The sequence below is a fragment of the Marmota marmota genome, unplaced genomic scaffold (assembly GCF_001458135.2).
Source record: "Marmota marmota marmota unplaced genomic scaffold, marMar, whole genome shotgun sequence".
NCBI lineage: Eukaryota > Metazoa > Chordata > Mammalia > Rodentia > Sciuridae > Marmota > Marmota marmota.
Window position 1 is genome coordinate 20,280,630 of NW_025999900.1, and position 14,649 is coordinate 20,295,278.

The window sequence follows — 14,649 nt, forward strand, 5'->3', positions numbered from 1 at the left end:
TGTTATCCTGATTGGCTTACCCCTAAATGTAATCTGCTTCCTTTCTCTTGAAGCTTTTAAAATTCTCTCCTTATTCTGTATGTTGGGCATCTTCATTATAATGTGTCTAGGTGTGGATCTCTTATGATTTTCACGTTCAGCATCCTGTAGGCTTCTAGGATTTGGGATTCTGTCTCATTCTTCAAGTCTGGGAAATTTTCTCGTATTATTTCGTTGAACAGATTGCTCATTCCTTTGGTTTGGACCTCTATACCTTCCCGTATCCCAGTGACTCTTAAGTTTGGTCTCTTTATGTTATCCCATATTTCTTGGATGTTCTGCTCATGGTTTCTTAACAGTCTTGCTGAGCTGTCTATGTTTTTTTCAAGTTGAAATACTTTGTCTTCATTGTCTGATGTTCTATCTTCTAAGTGTTCTACTCTGCTGGTAGTATTCTCATTTGAGTTTTTAAGTTGGTTTATTGCTTCCTGCATTTCTAGGATTTCTGTTTGTTTGTTTTTTATAATCTCTATCTCCCTGTATAGTTGATCCTTTGCTTCTTGGATTTGTTTATGTAATTCATTGTTGAAGTGATCTTTCATTGTCTGATTTTGTTGTCTAATGTCTTCCTTGATACTCCAGATCATCTGAAGCATGTAAATCCTGAACTCTTTATCTGACATTCCATCTGCTGCAGCTATTACCTCTTCTAAAGTTGAGTTGACCTGCATTGCTTGTGGTCCTTTCTTTCCTTGTCTTTTCATACTGCTCGCATTTATTTCTGCTAAAAATATGGAACGCTTCACGAATTTGCATGTTATCCTTGCGCAGGGGCCATGCTAATCTTCTCTGTATCGTTCCAATTTTAGTATATGTGCTGCCGAAGCGAGCACTAAAGATAGTCTTTAATGAGCAAATTCCAGCCTTCAAATATCTTATTGCATGTGTAACAAATCTAAGAATTAATTACTAACAGACTTACAGCATTGGCTATAAACTATATCTAGATGCTAAATGATTTTGACTATAAAAAGACTATGATGATTTTTTTTTACTATTTCTTTTTCACAAATAAATAAGAAAGTTTGGTTTAAAATACATGTTGAACATCAATGTTCATAGCAGCACAATTCACAATAGCTAGACTGTGGAACCAACCCAGATGCCCTTCAATAGATGAATGGATAAAAAAAATGTGGCATTTATACACAATGGAGTATTACGCAGCAATAAAAAATGACAAAATCATGGAATTTGCAGGGAAATGGATGGCATTAGAGCAGATTATGCTAAGTGAAGCTAGCCAATCCCTAAAAAACAAATGCCAAATGTCTTCTTTGATATAATGAGAACAACTAAGAACAGAGCAGGGAGGAAGAGCAGGAGGAAAAGATCAACTATAAACAGAGACATGATGTGGGAGGGAAAGGGAGATAAAAGGGAAATTGCATGGAAATGGAAGGAGACCCTCATTGATATACAAAATTACATATAAGAGAATTTGAGGGGGAAGGGAAAAAGAACAAGAGAAAGAATTAAATTACAACAGATGGGGTAGAGAGAGAAGATGGGAGGGGAGGGGAGGGGGGATAGTAGAGGATAGGAAAGGTAGCAGAATACAACAGTTACTAATATGGCATTATGTAAAAATGTGGATGTGTAATTGATGTGATTCTGCAATCTGTATTTGGGGTAAAAATGGGAGTTCATAACCCACTTGAATCATATGTATGAAATATGATATGTCAAGAGGTTTGTAATGTTGTGAATAACCGATAAAAAAAATAAAGTGTTTTAAGAAATAAAATAAATAAATAAATAAATAAAATATTACCCTGCTTTATTGCATTCCTGAGAGGGGGAAAAAAATACATGTTGATCGGTAACACTCAAATCTCAGAGATAATACATGTTTTTACTGCTAAGAAATTAGTTTAAAAGCCCTGGTAATTTCATACAATGGAACACTATGCAGTCTTCAAAAGGAATAAGGAAAATCTTTATATACAGTGCTGTGGAATGATTGCCAAAGCATATTATTAAGAGAAGAAAAGCAAGATACAAAGGAGTGTAAGTTATTTAAAGTACGCTACTTTTTCTGTAAGAATTGGCGGTGGGAAGAATACAAATATTAATGCTTATTTTTAATATTAATGAAATTATCCAAAAACTTAATATGATTACCTCTGGAGGAAAGAGAAAGCAGGGATAGAGGCTTGATTTCTCAGACATGTGTCTTGTTCATAATTTTGACTTTGGAACTATATAATGTTTTATATAATCAAAAAACAAAATTAAATTTAAAAAAGATTGATTTCCCAGGCGAGGAAAAATATGCATGCTTCAACCTTTTCCCACACTGGATACAACTATAAAACCTAGACAGAGTGAATGGGCACTTATTTGAAAGCTCTTGTAATTAACAGCTGGTATTATGAGAATTGTAAGCACCCCTGAGTTGAAGACAATTTGCCATCTTTCCCTGCAGTATCCCCCACTTGAACTCACCACAGCCACTGTAACGCAGACAGGAAGCCAGGAGATGTCTGCTAACTCTGGTTTGAGGGTCTGAAAAGAGTTCTGCTTGAAGCTCAAAGGAAAATGCAAATCTGAAGTGTCCCCCCCTTCCACTTCCTTCTCTGGCTCCAATCACTGAGGTGGGAAGTCTGCCGCAGCTAAGTGAACTCAGTTGTTAAAGGGACCCTTCCTCCACCGTAGGTGGAGCTGCAGTTCTAAAAGCACCAACAAAGGCAGGTTGCTTTTGTCTTTCTTCCCCTCTTCTTGCAGCAGAACACGGACTAAATCACAGAAGTCCTGGCAGAATATAACCAAGCAAGGTACTAGAGCCCCATGTCCCTAGCCAGAGAACCAAAAAAAAAAAGAAGTCCTAGAAACCAAAAAGTACTAGAAAAAGAAAGTAAGGAGCTCAAAAAAACAAACTCATAAAATCATTTTTATGAATGACAGGTTTCACCCTCAAGCCACACATACATGGATCCACTCCTAACTAGCATACCAAAGACCTCAAAAACTGACCTAACAGATAAACAATATCCAGGCTACAGACTGACCACTGAATGGCACATACCCACCAGCATATCCAAAAAGGACTATAAAGATTGTGCAAGCTGATTGGAATTGCACTTATTGGAATTATAGCCCACAAAAGTCAAATTCAAATTTGCATCCTGAACCTAACCAGGTCTTTGCTTGCTTAAAAATAAATATTCTCATGGAATTCAAAGAAGACACTCAACTCTTAAAGGTAATGTAATGCTAAAAATGTTTGTTACAATCCAAAATTACTCAGCACATAAAGACATAGAAAATTAAAGTCACACCAAAAAAAAAAAAAGCAATCAATAGATACCAACACCCATACTATTAGCATAGGTTAGTCAAAATCACAATAGGTATATTAAAATGGGGTACCAAAAACAGTCAAATGATTTTGAATATAAAATATTGGCTGGCATAAGCATATAATTTGTTTTTCTTCCTACAAAATATATCTAGCTCTTCTAAAAGAAAGAAGTTCTTTTCATACCTCTTTCTATAAGAAAAGATAACTCAGAGGCAATAAAAATTCTCAGTGTTTCAGATTATAGTCTCTAAATATCACTGCCCAATTAAAACATCAGACAATTTGAAGTAATAGCTGATTTCAGTTCTAGACTGCTGTTCAAAAAAAAAAAAAAGCTTAATGTCTTCCTTGTGCCTGAAAATTAGGAGACCATGAGAAATGACTGGTAACGTATTAAAAGAACATAGGTTACCAACTTGAAGGGGCCAAAAATGGAAAAATTTGATCAGCCAAAAATGAAAAATTACTTCAATAAATCAAAGCACACCAGAAGTATGTATATATTAACTAATTATACTGACAATTGATAAAGAAATGGAAAGAATCTGGCATTATTCCCATCTTCCCAGAGGGATCATGTTGCAGGTTTGATTAAATAGATAACTAAGGAAAGATCTTCTTTATAGAAGATTCAGTTAATAGTTGCAAGAGAAACAGCAATGTTAGAATTCAATTCCCAAAGAGATACTGAATTTGAGAAACAGTCACCAATGGCTGACAAACCACTAGGTACAACACATTTGTTGGAACTACAAAGCAGGGATTAAATAAAAACCATCTGGAACAATTTCATCAATCTTATCATTAGAGATAACAAGATACATGTGCCTCCTTGTGTGGTGCAATAAGTATAAAGCACTATTGATGAAATGTTAATTTCAAAGGGAAAAAAAATATTTTGTTTTGTTTTTGGTATCAGGGATTGAACCCAGGGGGCACTTAACCACTGAACCACATCCCCAGCCCTTTTTTATTATTTTTTATTTTAAGAAAGGGTCTCCTAACTTGAGTTGCTGAGGCTGGCTTTGAATTTGCAATCCTCCTGCCTCAGCCTCCTGAGCCACTGGGATTACAAAGCGCCACAGCAACCAGCTGAAAAGGAGAATTCAATCAAGAGTCCCTATAAAACTTCATCAACAGAAAATCCATGGAATATAGGAGTAGGAATAGGTAAAATGATACCAGGAGAAGCAATCGGCAAATCCAGAACTTGAGGAGAATTATATATGACAAATGACCCAATGTGTTCAACAAATAAATAGAAGGAAGAAAAGTGGGAAAAGAAATGAAAAGAAGAGGAAACTTAGGAAACACAATAAACAAAAGCAACACATGAGTCTTTTTAAGATCCTAATTCCAACAAAGTAAAAAGATATTTTTTAAACAATGGGCAACAACAGAACATAGACTGGGTGTTAAATGATATGGAAGAATAAACGCTAAATATGTTAGGCATGTTAATGTTCTCGTGGTTTTGTTTTTAAATTTTTCTTATGTATTAGAGAAACATATTTAAGTATTTATGTATGAAATTATTTGATGTCTCGGATTTGCTATAAAATCCTCCAGATGTATTCAGGCATTATTTATGCATTAAAATACATTAAAAAGTAAATAAAATTTGACACTCCATATTGATTTTGTAGCACTACCCAAAAGAAAGAACTGTTTGATCTTGGTAAATAAGTACCTCATAACATTCCATGTTTCACACCAAATTTCAGCTGGCAGTAGCTTGTTCTGTACTAGACACGTATAATACATGTCCGGTCAGGCACTAGTATTTCTGAACTTGTACACAAAACTATCAGAATTATATCCAATGCACCCCATCCTTTCCAGGTAGAATGAAAATATGATGCAGATCACTAGGGATATTCTTGGGGATTTTGGAACAAACCCTCTGGCTGATTTTTCCCATTATGCACCACATTACTCCTTGTGGTCAACAGAATTCAATCATGCTGAATTGCTAAGACTTGCTTACATTTCCTCACACCAGGTTCAGAGAGCATAAGGACCAATGTGTCACAACCAGATTAATTCAATATTCCCTCCAGAGCACCCTCAGGGCACCACAGCCTCTCTATATAATTAAAGAAAATTTAGACAAACATCTAAAGATAGCCTCAGAATGAAGAAAGCAATCACTATCCTTCAGTGACTGCATTTCCATGTGGTCACCTAGTATTTCAGAGCCTCTAGAATAAGAAATGCACAGTATTGGCTAAATGAGCAATGGGTTCCTATGTTAATGGAGTTTGAGAGTAATTTTAATCCCTGCATCTGCCACAGAGATGTTAAAGGGATTACTGCAGCCTTCTTTGAAGAACGATTTAGTTAAAGCCTTGCTCATTTCTGGTCTGTTTTTGTTCTTCTGCCCAGTGCCAACTGTTTGCACTCCATGCACTCATCTTCTGTCAAGTGATCAAAATAATCAGAGGGTCCTTACCTATCAGAAGGCTCTATCTTTCAAATTAGTAAAGTAATTCTCAGGTTGTCATACACCTTTGCTGACAGATTTATGTACTTCTGTTTAAATTCCACATGCTGAGGCCTGAAATAATAACATAATTGAAAGCTTAGTTTTAATCCCAAAAATCATTTACAAAAACATTAATGGCCCTAACCTACTCTTAGCAAAGCAATTTACAATAATATTAACTACCTCCACTTGAAAAAAAAAATCATTACTGCTTAATTACTGATCCTCTACTCTGTATTGATCAAATTTGAAGCCACACTTTTTCAGGAACTGAAAAATCAATTGGATATTGATTAGACATTCTAATATAAATCATATTTCAAAATATATCTGATGCTTTGAGAACAAAATTCATAGAGGATAATTTTGGTATCCAGTGATCTTATGAGGTGAAAATTCAAACAAATTTTTATCCTTCTTCAAGAATTTAAAAATGTTGATTGTTGTAAGATTCATAATTTCAACAGCCCTTATATTCACTGAACAAAATAAGAGCTGATTCTTATAAGTTTTTCTTGGTATGTTTATTTAAGTATATTACATTCACTCTAAAATCAACCTTACATTCCACCTAAACAGTTCTGTGAATGTGAGAAATGTCAGGCAAGCTTGTACGAATTTGTGTGTGTATGTGTGTGTGTGGAAGCATTTATGAAGAGTGATTAGAAATCAATCAATACCAATTTTTTTCCAATCCCAGGATTCATTGTCCTCATTATGACTTTACCAGTAGATATGGTTACCCACCTGTTTCAGGAATGAAACTGAAACACAGCCACTTTGTTTTTTTGTTTTTTTTCCAGGTCCTCAGTTTCCCATACCTTTTGAATCTGAATCCACTGAAAAGGTTAAGTTGGTTTTTCTGGAATACTGATCTTAAAGATGAAAATTCCTTTGCAAGAACTTCACAAAACAGGTTTAATGCAGGACAACCATTGGCCTCTGCTTTTCACTCCCTTTTCCGTACACTGCTTCACTTTTCTCCGAGTTAGAGATCAAATCTTTATCTTATTGGAGTTGTATGAATAAGAAACTACAGGAGAGTCCATAGTTGCAATATTAAAACAGACTTTGCTTTTCGATACTCTTCTACCAAGAACTATGAGTGGAGTTGCCTCAACTATCACCTCAGGCGTCACTCTGTGTCTCTGATTTTCTCTTACTTATTCTGTTCATTCCTGTCTTAGTTCCATAATTATTTTTCCTGTTGTTTCTATTTTTCTTCTCTTTTAATATCCTTTTCCCACTCCTCTCCTTTAACTAGTCATCAATAATATTATTATAACTCATTATTCCTTCTCCCTAATATTTTTTCTTATTCTGTGTTCCCTTTCCAACTAGTTTCAAGTAGGTCATAAAATCTCCAGATGAAAAATCCACACGTCTCCAGGCTCCTGCTGCTTTCTCACACAGGGCTCAGACACAATCACACAGCCATGTTCCTTCTGCCTCCTAAATCTGTTTAAATCTGAAATAGCCCCACTTCCCCCTTTGCACTGCCAACTCTTTCCTGCCTAGGCAACTGCAACGCAGTCTTAATTCATATTTCTGCTTTCTTTCTATTAGATAACAAATGAAATCTAATCCAGACCTGCCCCCCTGCAACAAGCCATTTCTTTTTTGTTTTATTTTATTTTTTATTTGATCTAATTAGTTATACATGACAGTAGAATGTGTTTTTACACATCATACATACATGGAGTATAACTTCTCATTCTCTGGTTGTACATGATGTAGAATCACACCAGTAATCATATATGTACATGGGGTAATAATGTCTGATTCATTCTACTATCCTTTGTATACCCCATAACCCCTCCCCTCCCTTCATTCCCCTCTGCCTAATCCAAATACCTCTATTTTTCCCTAGTTCCCCCACTTATTGTGGATTAGCATCCACATATCAGAGAAAACTTTAGTCTTTTGTTTGGGGAATTGGCTTATTTCACTTAGCATGTTATTTACCTGCAAATGCCATAATTTCATTTTTCTTTAAGGCTGAGTAATACTCTGTTGTGTATATATACCACAATTTATTTATCCATTCATCTGTTGAAGGGCACCTAGGTTGGTTCCATACTTTGGCTATTGTGAATTTGAGCTGCTATAAACATTGATGTGGCTGCATCACTGTAGTGTGCTGATTTTAAGTCCTTTAGGTATAAACTGAGGAGTGGGATAGCTGGGTCAAATGATGGTTCCATTCCAAGTTTTCTGAGGAAGCCATTTATTAAATCATTTATAAGTCAAGTTTCTGCCATGTTTAAAATCTTCCAGTTCTTCCAAATTTTCCACTTTCATTTTCATGGAATTCAGTACAAACTGTATCCCAGCAATATCTATGCCCATGACATTCAACTCCTCCCAGTGTTCCACCCTCCCCAATCACAGGCATACCTCTACACTCTAGGAATCTGAAGTCTGTTTCCTTTTCATACCTCCATCTCTTTGCCATGCATATGCATATCCCTCCCTCCACGGCATTACAATATTACTGCTTTGCTTTACATATACCAGTATTATGCAATTTATCACAACGTATTATAATTGTATATAAGTACAATAACTAAAATTATAAGTATCTATCTGTAGACTGATTTCCTTGAAAATGAAAACTAAACTTAGATATCTTTGTACACCTGGAAGTTAACATCATACCTGTTCATTGTAAATACCTGATAGTTATTTGTTGAACGCCTTCTTCAAGAGAGAAAAGCTCTAAACGTTTTGCTACTTGTTAAATCCAGTGGCACTCTCAACTTGAGTCTAGGCTGTATTCACTGTGGGAATCCAGACTCCTAGCTGGTAGGACAGATTTGAAAAAAGCCTATGCACAAGGGAAAATTCAGAAGCCTCCTAGGAATCTACTCAAATTATGCCAATGCTTAGTCTAAGGCTTATCTGGAAAAGTCTGGTAAACCTGAGGGATGATCTGACAAGTATCTGTTTGCAGTGGATCAGAAGTGTCTCCTGAAGGGGACTAATTAAAAGGAAGATTGACTTGAAATGCCAGAAGGAAGTGGTGATTACGGGTGTACTATTGTTCACTCCATTCCCAGGAAAATCCTTAGAACACCCTGTAAACAGACAGAGAGCAAGCATGTTCACCCAAAATACTGTAAACCATAGAACAGCCACAGTGCTCTAAGACCCTCTAAGAGAGAGTGTAAGGCAAGCGGGAGAGAGCATGTTTCCCCGCCACTTCTCTGAAGTGCAATCTCCACTGGCCTGGTCATGGCAGACAAAATCATTATACACCAGCAACACCCTAGTCTGTACTACAGGGCAACACAGACTGCTCAAACCCAAGACATGGTGATCTCTAATAAGCAGTCGTAGCAGCTAGCAGTGGTAGGCTAACAGTAAACAGAGTTTCAGGAGGGGCCAAGGTGTGTCAATTTATAGCAGCATCATAAGACACATCCAGGGAATTCCTAAATATGCTCGAAAAGGAAGGGTATTTATCATCTGAATAGGGACAAGTTGAAAATGCAAGGGTTTATTAAAAACAACCAAAATAATATAATTTTAAACTTTACTTTATTAATAAGTGCATTTTGACATAATGCTGCTCTTGTAGTTCTTTTTAAAAGCCACTCTCAAAAGAAAAACTTTTTCCTAAAAAAGAATAACATTAAAAAATAATGTAAACAAAACAATTATCCTTGAATATATTCAAAATCTTTTAATCAGCTCTTTATGTATTTCTAATATCATGTCAATAGTTTTTTTAAAGAATGTATATTTTCAGAATGGTCCTTTTAAGTTTTTTATATGCAATTGTCTGCACTCATTTCAATATTGCATTTTATGACTAGTAAATTTGGAACAGGTGAGATCTAAAAGCACTGTTAGCAATATTTTGACTGAGAAGATACTCTTTAGATAGGCACTGAGGGATCTAGAAAACTCAGGAGAAAAAATTCTCTAGATACAGAATATTCTACATTATAATTTGGGCTTTTGTATTTCAGTGTTTAAATATATCATCCCAATCATTTCTACTCTTTTGTTCACACTATTTTTTTGATGCATCATAGTTGTACATAATGGTGGGATTTGTTGTTACATCTTCATGTTTGTTCACACACAGTATGATTCTTTACCTCCATTTTGAATCCTTTTTTCAAAAATATTTTACAAGAAAAGCTTTTCTCTGTTTATTGTGAACATTTCATAGGTTATTGGTGCTGTAAAATCACAGCACCCATAAATTTACTTAATTTCAATAAAGAATATAAATTAATTCAATTTTTTAAAAATCATAATTCAGTCAAAATATTCTTCCCACCAGTCAAGATTGTCAAAAGCACAATTATAAAATTTCAGAATTAAATTATGTACACCATTTGATATCTTGTTTAGTTTGTTCAGTTTGTTCATTGCTCATGTAAGATAAATTTTGGAGTCTTCCTGATTGAGGGGAAAAAAAGGCAGTTAACTGTACAGGCCAGGAGAGAACTGGCTGATTCAAAAAGTAATCAACAGTGTCAAATATTTTTCCCACCACCATCCCAAAGAGAAAAAAATTCTCCATTCCTGTCCACATACATTTGATTGTATCAGCTCTGCATGCTGTCTTTGAAAGAAAGGCAATAGTTACATTGAGTCTAGAAAGGTTGAGAAAAGAGAATTATCACTGACTCTGCTTTCAGATATAAACATGTATTTAAGTGTGACCTCTGGTCATAGCATGTGGATCTCCTACATAATTAGAAAAGATCAACTCAGAAAGTAGGTATATGAAGACGGCGTCTGCCAAATTCATAAGGCATATTCTAATGCAAATATTGATAATACTTTGTTTTTTAAAAAATAGGAAATCTACAGGAAATGCTGAACAAGATAGACACTAATATAACAACCATAAACTTTGACTACATTTCACAGTAACCATGATAGCTATCCTACTTAAAAGAGAACTTTCTGGAAACTGGAGACCCTAAATTAAAATTAGTAAATGAGAGGAGTAAAAAAAATAAGAGTCAAGAATTTGTGAATTGTTTCCTAATCTGATTTTTGATTGATGTCAAGGATGGTTTGAATTGAACAAATTATATTACTAAAATATTATGCAGATTTCTCTGTAAAGTAAGCACTAAATTAAGTTACTGTGCTTTTTTTTTAATTCCACCTAAAGATAGCAGCTTTCAGAGAAAGCAAATTTTCTAATCTCAGACCAGTTATATAATGCATGTGCTGGGGGCAAGGGTTAAAATTCCCTGGTTTTGTGATAATCTGGATCCGTACAAATCCTCTTCTCCTAAGGGAAAATATAAACTGAAATTCTTTTCAATTTAGTCTTTTGTATACTCCAGAATCAGAGTTTGAAGCAAGAACCTTGAAGCACCCTTTATTAAGAGACGGTCACTCCCTAAGAAGTCTTGGTCTTCTCTACACACTAAACAACTTATTCATTACACACATTCAACATCAGAGGATCCGAAGCTCTTGCTTCATCAAATCCCATGCTCTGCCCCACAGCCAGCCTTCTCCTCAATTGGCATCTATATCATCTTCATAACTAGGCTATAAACCCTTGTGGGTAGCATACAGTCTTCACTTGGTCCTCTCTTCTGTCACCCAATTCTTTCCTCTTAAATAAAGTGAGTGCTCAATAAATTCTCTTGAGTGGAACAAATCATTATTAATTAGTGAAACTTGCTAAGGAATTGAAGCTTCATCTCTCTTCAAAAGAAGGAAATAAAATGATTCAGTGGCATATCCTTGATCTTACAGTCAGAGTAAATAATCTCAACAGTATAAAAATAAACTCAAAATAACTCTGGTTTGTGTGTTTTCTAGCTGAAAAGAAAAAAGATCCACTTTTGGTAGGAAATCTAGATTAAGTAGTTACAGTGAAAAATATAATAGTCTCTTCAAATGTTTTTTTTTTTCTTATGCTACAGAAACTCAACAATTAATTAATTTATTTATTTATGTGCGGGGGATCAAACTCAGGGTCTTACACTTATTAGGCAAGTGCTCGACCACTCAGCTACATTCCCAGCTCTTCATAAAATCTATATATTATTCATATATAATTTTAAAATTGAAATGCAATTTTCAACTCTAAAATATTTTGTATCTTTAATTAGGTTTCAACATTATGTTCTTTTTTAATTTAATTCTAGTATATCCTTAAGGGACACTAATATAAATACAAGTAAGATGTAAAAAGGGAGACACCACGCACATCAAAGGCAACTAACTGCCTTGATTTACTACTGAAATGCTAAAACATAATCAAATACAAATTAGTAGGAGAGCTTCCTTACAAGGGCAGAAAGAGAATATCCCAGACATAGGATCTGAATTCTAAAATTGATTTGAGATAAGTTCATTTACGCGGAAGGGGCAAACATCTTCATTAGCCTGGAAAATACAATGCATTTATGTGATTGCGAAGTATTTGTATGGCTTACTTGTAAGCCTGCTCTCAACTTCTGTACTTGTCATGCCTGCTTATTGTTAAATAGTATTACTGAGAGGAGGAAAAAAACAGTTTATGCTCTGGGAGTTTCTTGCTACGAAAGCTCTCATCTGGTTAATGAACAATTAGTATAAACACAGCTTCAGATGGTGTTCATGTCTTAGCCTTAGATGTTAATTTTCTGTTTGTTCACTCATTCATTTAAAATATACATTTAGTTTAAGTAAACAAACATGACTTAATCTTAGATTTTGCACTTGAGCTATTTATAATCTAGTTTGATGAAAAGTAGACAGTAACATAAAGTATAAAGGGGTGATTATGAATTAAACACTTTCAGCAATGATAACCAGTCTCTGGTTGAATTTACATTTCATTTAACTAGTTCCTCTCAAAGCAGCCAGTCATTCCTCACATTTTTATTGTAAGTACTATAGTCTAATTTAAGATATTAGTCCCAGCAGCATAGAGATCATAATAGCTTAACAAAAGAATTCCATAATGCTCTATTATTACAGCCGAAATTCATTGAGCTCAGTGTAGGTAGCACCTTGCTAGAACTGGGACAACTGTGCTTTTTAACAATTTCAGAAATTTAGGTAAGCTCTTACTGTCATTATTTGCTTTTTTGTTTTTGTTTTTATTTTTTGATCTTCCTTAAAAAAAAACCTACTCCAAGTTTAAGGGTAACAGAATACAAACATTGAATTTAAAAGCTCAAATGGGTAGTAGCACCCAAAACCTAGCTACATTTAATAATTTGTTTCACTATTTTTAAGTGCATAAATTGTGTTACTTTGGATTAGGCAGCAGGGAGTGAAAGGAGGGGAGGGGTATGGCAGTAGGAAGGGTAGTAGAATGAATCAGACATTATTACCCTAAATACATATATAACTACATGACGAGTGGGATTCTACATCATGCACAACCAGAAGAATGAGAAATTATACTCCATTTATATATGATGTGTCAAAGTGCATTGTACTCTCGTGTGCAACTAATTAGAACACATTTTAAAAAAGAAAAATTGGAACAATATAGATAGAACTAAGTTCCCTTTGACTACCACTGCAAGCCTCATACTCAAGCCTCATACTCACCATTGAGATATAACAAGTCATCAGTCAGTACAAGTCACTCTTCAACGATCATTGCCATGTGTCTATAATAGTAGAAAAATAAAGACATTGCTCATTAATTCAGGAACTGAAATGCCCATCCCATGAATTCTCCATAGCAATGGAATTGAAGGAGAGAGAAAGTTAGTTAGTATGGTTATAGTGAGTACTGTGGCACACATCTCCTGTTGTGCAAGATTTTCCTATTGTGTATATCTGGAAGTGGAATGCCTGGGTCCTAGATCGTGTGCCTCTGAAACCTCATAGGTATTGCCAAACTAGTCTTCAAAGCATGATGGCTTTCATATTCCCTTCAGCTCGACTAAACTTTAGACAGCTTTCTTCCTGACTGTAGCCCCCTAATTTTCTCCTTCCTAAAGCATCCTCTTTAGAAATTTATATTTGCAAAATTTTTTTTTCTTTCTTTAGAGAAGTAAGTCTTCTTAAAATCTTTGTTTTACCATGCAAGAGTGCCAGTTTTACACACTAAGTATGTCTTTTTCAAAGAACTGAGATCCGTTATTTTTAAAATTTAATCATCAAGAAAGACAGAACCCCTATCTTCCAGTTTCTGTGGGAGGTTAAGTGCCTAAATCCAATAAGTGACAATTAGCAAACACTGATGATCTAATAACATTGACCAACTTTAAATCAATAAATTCACCATAGAGCTTCAAACTCCTCTAGCCTTTTGTCTCATGGGAGTTATATTCACCCTCTCCCCCAAATTGCAATCATTCTAAATATATTTTTCATTATCTGTTGAAATTGTCTGGTGCAATTTTTCCTTGACAAATATAACCTAATTAGTTAATATCCATTTTCCTCACCATTAGCAGTATTCAGGAGTTTCTATTTTACTATAAGTGGCCAACAAATATATGAAAAAATGTTTGATTTCCTCCACAATCAAGGAGATGCAAATCAAAACTACACTGAGATTTCATCTCACCTCAGTTAGAATGGTAATTACTGGTTTTTTATTTCCTTAGATTAAAAAAGTAAATGTAATGTTTAAAAAAAGAGTTCCTATTTCACATGACTATTGATAAATCATAAGATTTAAAAATTTTTGCCAATTTTATATGCATGAAATGGTGTCTTATTTCAATATTATTGATTTACCAATAAACTACTAGTATCTTTTTAAATGTTTATTTCAAGTTCAGTTTTTCCTCTTTAAACTCCCTGTATATGTTGGACCCATTTTATATGTTGTTGCTTTTGTTTATTGATTTGTAGTTCTTTATTTATCCTGTTTACTAATCCT

General features: G+C 34.7%; 1 long non-coding RNA gene and 1 other non-coding gene across 3 annotated transcripts in view; both read right to left on the minus strand.

Moving 5' to 3' along the window:
- The window catches only part of LOC125615239, a 124,032-nt gene extending 110,602 nt beyond the window's left edge, over nt 1-13,430 (minus strand). For both annotated transcript variants that reach the window (XR_007345789.1, XR_007345788.1), the window contains exons 1-2: nt 13,362-13,430; nt 5,796-5,900 (exon numbers count right to left, since the gene is read on the minus strand). This is a non-coding gene — a long non-coding RNA (uncharacterized LOC125615239). The remainder of the gene's footprint in view (nt 1-5,795; nt 5,901-13,361) is intronic.
- On the minus strand, nt 766-872 carry LOC125615430. The gene has a single exon (XR_007346085.1). It is a non-coding gene; the product is annotated as a U6 spliceosomal RNA (small nuclear RNA).
- Nucleotides 13,431-14,649: the final 1,219 nt, after the last annotated feature.